At 41.7% G+C, this 11670-nt stretch overlaps 1 protein-coding gene across 1 annotated transcript in view; it reads right to left on the reverse strand.

Annotated features, from left to right (window-relative positions):
* The window catches only part of Xpo7 (exportin 7), an 87015-nt gene that overhangs the window by 74692 nt on the left and 653 nt on the right, over window positions 1-11670 (reverse strand). The window lies entirely within an intron of this gene.

The following is an 11670-nucleotide window of genomic DNA, read 5'->3' on the forward strand; positions in this document are numbered from 1 at the left end:
ACCAAAATAAATAAATAAATAAATAAAATAATAAAATAAGAAGTTTTATATTGTAATATTTATATTAATGTGTGATCTTGGAAACGAACAAGAAAGGAAAGGCTATGGCTTAATAGCGAAGTGTTTTGTCAGATTGACACGGAGTCAGTTGTGCTGGCTAGTTTATGTCAACTGACATAAGCTAGAGTCATGAGGTGGGAGCCCCAGTTGAGAAAATGCCTCCATAAGATCAAACCTGTACAGCATTTACTTAATTAATGATTAATGGGGAGGGCCCAGCCCACTGTGGGCTGGTGAAGCAAGCACCCCTCCATGTCCTCTGACCTCCAGGTCATGTCCTGACTTCCTTCAACAATAAGCAGTGATATGGAGTGTAAGATAAATAAACCCTTTCCTCTTCATGCTGTGTTGGTCAAGGTGTTTCAACACAGCATTGACCACCCTAAGACACTATTGTTGCAAAATAAACCATCCTTCACTCAAATTCATTCACTGTCAGCAATTAGCTAGGTCGGGTGCAGTGACGCATGGATGTAATCCCATCACTTGGGAAGCAGGTGGATTTCTGAGTTCAAAGCTAGCCTGATCTACTGAGTTTCAGGACAGCCAGAGCTATAAAGAGAAACACTGTCTTAAAATACAAAACAAGCCAGGCTGTGGTGGCACACGCCTTTAATCACAGCACTTGGGAGGCAGAGGCAGGAGGCGGGTAGATCTCAGTGAATGAAGCAAGTTCCAGGACAGCCAGGGCTACAAGAAAAAAACCCTGTCTTGAAAAACCAACCAACCAACCAACCAACCAACCAACCAACCAACCAACCAACCAACCAACCAACCAACCAAATAAAAACAACCCCCCCAAAGAAAACAAAGGAAATACAACAGTTATACGATGTGACCCTCAACACTTAACATATATGACACCTAAGATAACTAAAATGCCCTTTTCTATGAAAATGTGGGTTCTAAGATGAACACAGGTTGAAATTACAGAAACTAGAAGGCCGAGGCAGCACCATGAGTTTGCAGGTGGACTGGGCTCACTACATAGTGAAAGCCTGTCTCAAAAGCAAAGGAAAACAAAACACACATAGAGAAAATATTGATTCTAACCCAATGTGATAATGGAGAAACATAATGTCAACTGAATTTCTTTGTGCTCAAAAGTATGTAAGCACCTCAAACTCCACTCTTTGTTTGGTTTTTCGAGACAGGGTTTCTCTGTGTAGCCCTACCTGTCCTGGATCTAGCTCTTGTAGACCAGGCTGGCCTCAAACTCACAGAGATCCACCTACCTCTGCCTCTCAGAGTGCTGGGATTAGAGGAGTGCACCACCACCGCCCGGCTTCAAACTCCACTCTTAAGACTCATCTTATTCCTTGCTTCAGTATTTTACTTCATTTTCCACTCAGCCCAGAAATGTGGAAGCTTGCTTTCTTTCCACATTCATAACACTATTAACTGGTTCAGAGAGTGTTTTAAAAAACAAAGGCATGGCCGGGTGGTGATGGCGCACGCCTTTAATCCCAGCACTTGGGAGGCAGAGGCAGGCGGATCTCTGTGAGTTCGAGACCAGCCTGGTCTACAAGAGCTAGTTCCAGGACAGGAATCAAAAAGCTACGGAGAAACCCTGTCTCGAAAAATAAAAAAAAAAAACAAAAAAAAAACAAAATAAGGGAATGAAGGTGAGGCGGCTACCTGACATTGACCACTGGAGTACAAATACCTGCAACATACACACACGCATACACAAACATGCAATACATGTATGCTTGTGAAATGATTCCTACCTGATTTAGCCTCTATTTTCTACCCCCACAGGTACTAGACCCTTCAAGGTCTCTTTGAAGCATATACTATTGCTTCACTTCTTCATCAATACTCAATCAGTTTTCTCCATGTTTGCTAGAGTAGTTATTCTGCCACCAGGCTTCTTCATGTTCTGGTCTCCTACCATCTGCCTGACTTTTCACCTTCTCTTAATTTTCCTGGAATGACTGAGGAACATAACTGCAGATGGTCTTTTCTCTGCGGGTATGTATTTATCAACGTGGAGAATGCCAGGCATTATTAGAGCTAGCTTGACCATCCACCATTTTAGAAGAAGCCTCTCTTGGCTCTGTGAAGGAAAACTGACACTTGTGTCTCATGTTCTATGTGTACATGTCATATTTCTGATATCACGTCATAACCATTAGTGTCATACATGTCTAGTTTTTGGGTCTTTGAGCTATATCTTATTCACATTTATATCCTCGTAAGCCTTGCAATCTTGATGAATATGATTTTAAAAACTTGACTAATGAATGTTTACTAATGACTTTATTTAGCTACCAGTTTTTCACCTTACCAAATCACCAATATAGTATTACTGTCATAAACAATGGCAGTCCATTACTTAGAAGCCAGCTAACAATGTGACAAATTATGTTTGCAATCAGAAGTGGCAGAAGCTCTTTTAACATGTACCTTTCTAGAAGCCTCTAAGATACCCCTATGTTTGTGACATACATTTATTTTCACCTATATAAAGAGCATCACCTAAGTTTGCTTTTGCTCTGGACAAAACATTAAGTTGACTTTTTTCAAGCTATTACATTTTGTTTATATGTACACTGCTTTTTGTCATCATTTGGCCAAGAGAACAGAATGTAGGGTAGGATGTAATCTTTTTTTTTTTTTTTTTTGTTTTTTTTTTTTTTGGAGACAGGGTTTCCAAACTGTCCTGGAACTTGGTCTGTTCTTCGAACTCATAGATCGACCTGTCTCTGCCTCTCAAGTACTAGGATTAAAGGTGTGCACCACCATCGCCTGGCTGGAAGTAATCTTAAATAAGTCACCCAATGTCTACCTCTATCACACCTATCTGAAAAGATAATTTAGTTTATTTTTATTGGCATGTCAGAACACAACTTTATAACCCATGTTTAATTTCTGTGTGTTACCTTTTTGGTTCAAAATCGTACTTATTCTAGATCAACACTGTTCAAAAGAAATGTCTATGATAGGGCTAGGGAGGTGGTTCAGTTGACAAAATGCTGTCATGCAAGAATGAGGACCTGAATTTGGATCCCCATCACCCACATAAAAGCCAGGTGCTGTGGGAGGTATATATAATCCCAGCGTGGGGAAGGCAAACACAGGAGGATTCCTGGGGCTTTCTGGCCAGCTAGTATTGCTAAAATTGGTGAGCTCCAGATTCAGTGAGACTTTGTCTGAAAAATAAGATGGAATGATTGAGGAAGATACACTATGTCTACCAGACATATCAGAAAAAGTCCATTATAACATAAATATTTAACATCATGGACCATTACTCACATAATATGACTAAAGAACTTAATTTTTAATTTAACTGAATCAGTGACTTGTTGCCAGTCATTATCATTGGACAGTGCAGTAGAAATCCCAGAATGGCAAAGCAAACAAAAATGTATCAAGTAATTTCTGAGTCTGGTTCCTGCCAATCTAGGCTTTGGTTAGAACATGCTGGGTTAGTATTCACCTGTCCCAAAATTCAGGCAATGGATGTGAGGTGTGACATTTTTTCAAAGAAGATATATTAGAAGTCTGCAAACTTCTGTGAAGGGCCAAATGATATTATCTTCCTTTTCCCAACCCCATTAAGTCTGGTAGTTACAACCACCACACTCATATCTAAATCTTCCAAAAGTTTCTTCTAGGGATAGCAATTCTTTATTTAGTCAACCTGTTTCTTGGAAAATTCCATTACTAACATCTCTACAATACCTATCTTACAGAATGGCTCTGAACCTTAAATGAGAACACTGTAAAACAGCAAGCACCTAAAAGTCCAATGAGTGTTAATGTGTAGTTTCTAATTCGATTTTCTCTCAAGTCTATTCTTTTCATTTTGTGGCAGTAAGAGTATGCTTTTGTGGGCATAAGAGAACAAGTGGGTGAAGTGGTCAAGAGCCAAGGATGCAGGTATCAGAATAACTAAGGGTCTAGTGTTTGTGGTTAACAATTTCTTTTCCTTCCTTATGACTGTACATGCCTGTCCTGGATAGTTTTGTCGACTTGACACAAGTTAAAGTCATCTGAGAGGACAGAACCTCAACTAAGAAAATGGCTCCAAGAGGCTATAGGTAAGCCTGGAGGGCGTTTTCTTAGTGATTGATGTGGAAGTGTACAGCCTGTTGTGGGTGGTGCCATCCCTGGGCTGGTGGTCCTGGGTTTTATAAAAAAGCAGGCTGAGCAAGTCAGTAAGCAACACCTCTCTGTGGCCTCTCCAGGTTCTTCTGTTTGAGTTCTTGCCCTGATTTTCTCTGATAAACAGAGATATGAAAGTGTAAGCCAAATAAAGCCTTTCCTCTCTAGCTTGCTTTTTGGCCATGGTGTTTTGTTGCAGCAATAGAAACCCTAAGTCAGCTCCCTCATACTATCCTCATTCTATTAAGAACTTCCAGTTTTTTAAGAAGCTATAAAGAGACAACTACATTTCCAGAAGTATTATAACGTGAGAAAAGGTAAATAATAATCCCGTTTATGTGAACATGTGAACAAAGGCATGGCCTCTTATTACAGAGACTTAACTCTAGAACCCAGGCTTCTGTTATCTCTCCAACCACATGGAAAGCTCTGAAGATAGAGTCCACATCTGTGCATCCTTTCCTGAGTCCCCACAACAACACAACGCAGGAGATGGCTTATGGTAGTCACTACAAATCATTCAAGAATGTAACTCATAGTCTTGCTTGGTTGCACATGCCTGTATTTTAACTACTTGGGAGGCTGAGGCAAGAAGACTCAGAGTTTAAGGTTACCCTGAACAACTTATTGAAAACCTGCCTCAAATTTTTATTTATTTGTTTGGTCTTTTGGGGCAGGGTTTCTCTGTAGCTTTGGAGCCTGCCCTGGAGCTAGCTCTTATAGACCACGCTGGCCTCGAACTCAGAGATCAGCCTGCCTCTGCCTCCCGAGTGTTGGGATTAAAGGCGTGCACCATCACCACCCGGCTTTGGGATTACAGGTTTGCGCCACCACTGCCCGGCTGTGCCTCAAAGTTTAAAAAGTAGTGGCTGGAGAGATTGTTAATGGGTTAAAAATGTATATGGCTCTTGCAGAGGATCTGAGTTTGGATCCCAGTACACATGCCAGCCATGTAACTATAGCTCCAGGGGAATCCAATGCCTCTGTGGGCATCTGCATTCATGTGCACACAACTAACTACATAGATATAACTTTAAAAAGTTTTTTTTAAAATAAAAATGCTGAGAATATAGATGAACAGCAGATCACTTGCCTGGCATACGCAAGGCCCTTGGTTGTTTTAACCTCTAGTATTGTTAGAGCCATAAGGACATAACTTATTATCTAAGAATTCATTTTGGTGTAAACATCCAGGAACATATTATGACCTTGCATTAGGTCACAGAGGTCAAAAGAAACATTTGTTAAATAATTTGTAAACCTAATATTGTGAACATTTATGCCTAAAAAGATCACAACCTTAAACTATAGTTCTAAGTCTCCTGAATGATGTAAAATCATGGGCAAAATTTTGTGTAGGTATGATGTGGGAGTGATTTCTTATTAATAAAGAAACTGCCTAGGCCCATTTCATAGGCCAACCCTTAGGTAGGCGGAGAAAACAGAACAGGATGCTGGGAGAAAGAAGCTGAGTCAGTGAGTCGCCATGGTTCTCCCACTCCAGGCAGATGCAGGTTAAGATCATTCCTGGTAAGCCAGCTTGTGAGCTACATGGATATTAGAAATGGGCTAGTCCAGGTGTGAGAGTTAGCCGAGAAAAGGCTAGATGTAATGGGCCAAGCAGTGTTTAAAAGAATACAGTTTCCGTGTAATTATTTCGGGGCATAAACTAGCCATGTGGGCGGCCGGGTGCTGGGGACGCAGCCCAGCCGCTCTTATTTCAACATAGGTACACTTTCCTCTTTCTCTCACTACTGACATAGCTTCCATTGTGTTCTCAAAAATTGAGTAAAAATACCCTATATGCTGTTAACTATTGCCTTTTTTGTTGTTGTTGTTTTTTAAAACCTGGCTTCCAAGTTGAAATTCTCAAGTTACTCAGCCTGAGCTGTGAAAGTATGTTTAAAAACTAAATGACAGGACAGGAGCTATCCTGGGGATGGTGGCCGGGTGACAGTATGAGCAGAGGCATCATGAGGGCTTCTGAGTACTGACAACATTAATTTGGGAGCTACATTCAAAGAAATATTCACTTGATAAAACTTCATCAAGTTGAAAAATGAAAATTTCTAAACCTGTCTTAGGTAGATCATATTTCAGTAAATTAGAAAAGAAAGGGATTAAAGGGGGTGATGGCACTTTCCTCTAATCCCAGCATTTGGGAGGCAGAGGCAGGTGGATCTCTGTGAGTAAAATGCCTGCTTGGTTTACAAATCAAATTCCAGGACAGTCAGAGCTGTTACAGAGAGAAACCCCGTCTTGAAAGACCAAAGAAAGAAAGAGAGAGAGACAAGTCACTTATACTGACTGGAAGTCAGTAGAGTGTTTAAAAAGGAAAACCCAGCTGGGCGGTGGTGGCGCACGCCTTTAATCCCAGCACTTGGGAGGCAGAGGCAGGCGGATCTCTGTGAGTTCGAGACCAGCCTGGTCTACAAGAGCTAGTTCCAGGACAGGCTCCAAAACCACAGAGAAACCCTGTCTCGAAAAACCAAAAAAAAAAAAAAAAAAGGAAAACCCGTAAAGAGGGTGTACTGGGTGAGGCTGGTGGTGAATTGAAGCAGCTGCTTAGGAACCAAAGCCCTCACTCCAACCAACAGCCTGCAAGGAACTGAGCCTATCAAAGAAGGTGCATTTGAAAGCAGATTTTCCATTTTCCATCAAGTTTTGAAACTGCAGCCCCAGCTGACTGCACAGACTGTAAACTAGATCCTGAACCAGGACCATTTGAGATAAGCCACTCCCAGGTCCCTGACCCCGAGAAAAATCTGTGAGATAACAAATGTCTGGCTTTAAAATAAGAAAAAAAATAGAAAATAAAAATACTATCTTCTGTACACATATTGACAGGAGCAAAGCAGCTGTACCTAGAGGGAGATACTAGCTTCTTGAAGGTTAATGGTACAGAATTACTTTCAAAATCCAACCAGGACAGAAAACCCAGCTGCTAACTATGGAAGCTATTTCCTGTAAAATATAGACACAGATCTTTTTGATGCCTCTATTACCTCACTCTAAATTAGAGATTTTTTTTACCCTAGTCATATACTTTCTGTTTTACTGCTTAAGTGTTTGAATGGTACCACATGCATATACACATTCCTTAATTGTTCTCAAGGCTTTTCTTACAAGAGGAAAGCTACAGATGTGAGAATTACCAAGTAAGTATAAATAGATGATTTTAAGATGGACATATTTCCCTGGCAGAGTAGCATATTTCTGTAGTTCCTGCCATTTAGGAAACTGAATGAGAAGCACTTGAACCTGGGAGTTCAAAGCCAGCCAGAAAAACACAGATCCCATGACAAAAATAAAATAAATCAAACATTATTTTGTAAATCCACATCTGAGAGGGATTTGGGGAGCTATGAATGGAAATAATGCATTCCCTCTGTCTATATCTGTGTGGCTGAAGTTTGCTTCTGATTCTGGGCAAAGAGAACATGAGAATCCAGTACCTCAGCTTTAGACTCTGGGGTCTTTCTCATTCTGCATCTTTTGCACAGTAGACAGTAAGAATTTTGGCAATTTTTTTTGTTTGTTTGTTTTTCGAGATAGGGTTTCTAGGTAGCTTGGAGCCTGTTCTAGAACTAGCTCTTGTAGACCAAACTGGCCTTAAACTCACTGAAATCCGCTTGCCTCTGCCTCCCGAGTACTGGGATTAAAGGCTTGAGCCACCACCAACCGACTAGAATTCTGGCAATTTGTTTAGTTGAAAAAGTTACTAAAGTCAGGCCTGTAATCCCAGCACTTAGGAGGCAGAGGCAGGTGGAGCTCTGCGAGTTAAAAAAGATCAGCCTAGTCTACAAAGTGAGTTCAGGACAGCCATGGCTATACAGAGAAACTCTGTCTTGAAAAACCAAAAAAAAAAAAAAAAAAAAAAAAAAGTTACTAAAGTCATTGTTTATTTTTATGTAAAGTTCTCTCAAAATGGACTAACTGTGCCTATCATTTCCTTACACATTTCAAAAACCTGAAACAACAATCCCTTTTGCTATATAATCAGGCTAAATTTTTGGACTTTGTTAAATTTTAACCTGCCAGCTGTAATGATTCTTCATAACTCCCTAGAGTTACACTGGCAGTCAATATTTAATTACTGCACCTGAAATCTAAAAAAAAACATGACTACTTTGCAAAGTTTTTCCTGTTATAGTTATAAAGCAGAGCTCAATAAATAACCTGTCAACAAAACTCTGGAATGATTCTTTTATTAAATTTATATGTCTAACATATGTACATATACTCAATTAATTATACTGGATTCCTTCCTTTTCTTCTCAATTTCTTTTTAGCAAGATCCTCAATCTTTTCTTTTCTTTTTTTTTTTTCTGGCTGTCCTGAAACTAACTCTGTAGACCAGGCTGGTCTTGAACTCAGAGATCTGCCTGCCTTCGTTTGGGATTAATTGAGAATACCACCTCTGCCTGGCCCTCCTTAATCTTTGCAATACCACTGTTCTCTGACTTACCTTTATCTCCTTTGCATTCACTAGCCAGAAGATACTGAATCACCATCACATTCACTCAGCTTTATATAACATTTCTCTCTCTCTCTGCCTATCTATTGTGATCGCTAATACAAGAGTTTTAGTCTGTCTGCCTACCTACCATGACTGTTTAGTTTTAGTAACCCCCCCCGTATTGCTCTATAATTGCACTATTCAAAGTTAGATCACACTTTTCAAGTAAGAAAAACATACATTAAGACCATTCTTGTAAAGACCCTTGACTATGACAATAACAGGGCTCACAGACAAACCAAGTATTATAATTTTTCCATGACTAAAGTTTCATGGCACTTAAAATTCTCAATAAAACACAACCTGAGTTGGGTGTGGTAGCAAACACCTATAATCCCAGCACTTGGGAACTGGAGGAAGGAGGATCAGAAGTTCAAGGCCAATACTGGCAAACATATAACATAGGAAGTTTGAGGTCAGTAGGGTTCTATCTCCACCACCAAAATAGAACCTACTTTAGAAAAATAACGTCTTAAGTCTGAGAAGATCTGATAATCAAAACACTTACTTGGCATTAAAAAAAAAAAAACTGTTCACCCTGGTGGTTTCAGAAAAGTATAGATCCTCAACTACCTAGTTCTACACAGGCAGCTTCCAACCATCAGCTGTGTTTGTAACAGTGTTAACAGGTACCCCCTTCAGTGTTCTGCAGACTAGCTCCTAACCAAGCTGGGGAAGAAAGCATGCTTTTTATGGCAAGGTTTTATATTAAAATACCACCATAAAGGATCTAAATATTCAATGCTAACACTTAGCTTGGTTGCCTTAAAAAACTCCAAAACCCAGCATGTCTCAGGACTCCAAATTAATTCAGTTACACATTAGTCTTAAATAAAGAATAAAAACAAAATACCTAAGAATTTTTCCTTTGTTTAGAGAAGTTGATTAATCCTTTCCTTATTCTATTTATTTTTGGGTGGGTGGGAGGAAAAGAGCCCACTAAAAATGAGACCTTCCTGTGGCAAAAGGCTCTTAGAAAGATGGCTTTGATGCTTCCTGATATTCTAATGCATAATGTCAACAGTATTGCTTAAAAAAATATTGGATTGGACATGAAGAGATACTTCTTTTAGAGACAGAACCCACAGATGTACTCCTGTTTAAAAAAATTTTTAAAAAAGCTTACATGTATGAATGCTTGCATGTATGTATGTATTCTACGTGTGTGACTGATGCCTGCAGAGGTCAGAAAAAGGTGTCTGATCCCCTGGATGTGGAGTTCTGGAGAGCTGCAAGCCACCTGCTGGGTGCTGGGAGCCCTCTGTGTGTCTCTCTGTGTGTATACAGTCTTAAAAGTAATGACTTCTGTACCCCCTAAAGCAACATTCAGGAGATCAATTCTCAAAGTCCTGGATTTGATCCCTAGCACAACCAGAAAGTTCTGGAATATTCATTGCACATTTTCCCCTTTTAGCAAAGAGACTGGACTCAAAAAAAATCAAAAAACTTTGGTTCACTTGGGTTTACTTCTCCGTCTCCCCCACAAGGCAGGATTTCTCTGTGTAGCCCTGGCTGTCCTGGAACTTGCTCTGTAGACCAGGTGGCCTCGAAATCGCAAGATCCACCTGCCCCTACCTCGTGAGTGCTGGGATTCATAAAGGCGTGCACCACCACTACCCAGCTCACCTGGGGTTACTTTAAGAAAGTCTCACATCACTTCTGTGCTTTGGCACTCTTCCTTTAAGTGTAAGAGTTAATTCTGACCTACCTACTTTTCTAAGATGCCAAAATGTAAAAAAAAAAAAAACAACAAAAAAACAAACCATGTGACCATCTTCATGTCTTTTTACACCAGTAACAACTAGTACCGTAGCTTCTACACTATCATTAGTACCACTCTGTCATGTTTTACTGCTCCTTCTGAATTAGGCCACCACACTGCTGCAGAACACGAATCTTGTGGTCTTCCATTTGTGGTTAAGTTTTGAGATATAATTCTATCCTGATAAGTTCCGCCCAATCTTATGCCTGCGAAGCGAGTCTTTAATCAGTTTCTTCTCTGTGAAAGAAACGACTAGAAAGTCCCACCATCCCACTTTCTTTGAACATACTCAGAGGAAGATTAGTCTTTGAAAGTGGGGAACGATGCCACACAGTGTGCAAAATAAAGCTGACTCTGTTCTCTAATCTTAACGTCCCATAACTCCAAACCTGTGGGGCTTGTTACAGAGCAAATCCAAAGGTTCCTGACCATGGATTTGCATCAGACACCCCAGACAGCAAAACCTTTACCTAGTTTGCAAGAAACAGCTTGCACTTGCTCCAGCTACTACTGGGTTAGATGTGGGCTATCCTTTTTTATTTTTTTTCCCCCGGGTCTGGCTGTATCTATGAGGAAAAAGTGGCCTGGCCCCAAAGCACCCCCAGTCAGTTCTGGAGCAGAATCAAGACCCTCCCGAGAGCGGTCTGCACCCAACCCTGCAGCTCTGGTTTCAGACACACCCCCCTCCACCCCGTGTTTCACGGGAGGTGTGGGCGCTCAACTCCTAGGCTGTAGCAAGGGGGACGCGAGGGGAGGCGGGCCAAGGCCTCAGCTCCCATTTTGGAGAACGGGTGCTAGGGCCTCCCGGCAGTGCCAATGGGAAGTGGGAGTGGAGGGACGCTTCGGGGTTGGGGTAGTGGGCCGGACGGGGCAGGGGGGGGGGTCTCTCGGTTTCGGGGGCGTGAGGAGGAAGGAGACAGAAAAGAGTAGGGAGAGAGGGGTTCGCGAGGTGAGGTTCTCTTTTTGTTGATCACGGAGGGCTGGCGGTGTGACCTGGGGAGCCCCTCAGGACAGTCAGCGAGGGGTCCTCTCCTTCCCGGCTTGGTGGAGGTGGGGGGGCAAGGGCTGCGCGGAGGCCTCGGGCCGCGGCTGTGCGCGCCAGCCGACCACTCTGCCCTTCCAGCGCCTCGCGTGAGGCGTGGGGCCGGGTGGGAGGGGATGGCGGAGGCCCCCGGTCCGGGAGGCGGGAAAGGCCCCGAGCTGCGGGCCGGGCGGC

The sequence above is a fragment of the Microtus ochrogaster genome, chromosome 17 (assembly GCF_000317375.1).
Source record: "Microtus ochrogaster isolate Prairie Vole_2 chromosome 17, MicOch1.0, whole genome shotgun sequence".
Classification (NCBI taxonomy): Eukaryota; Metazoa; Chordata; class Mammalia; order Rodentia; family Cricetidae; genus Microtus; species Microtus ochrogaster.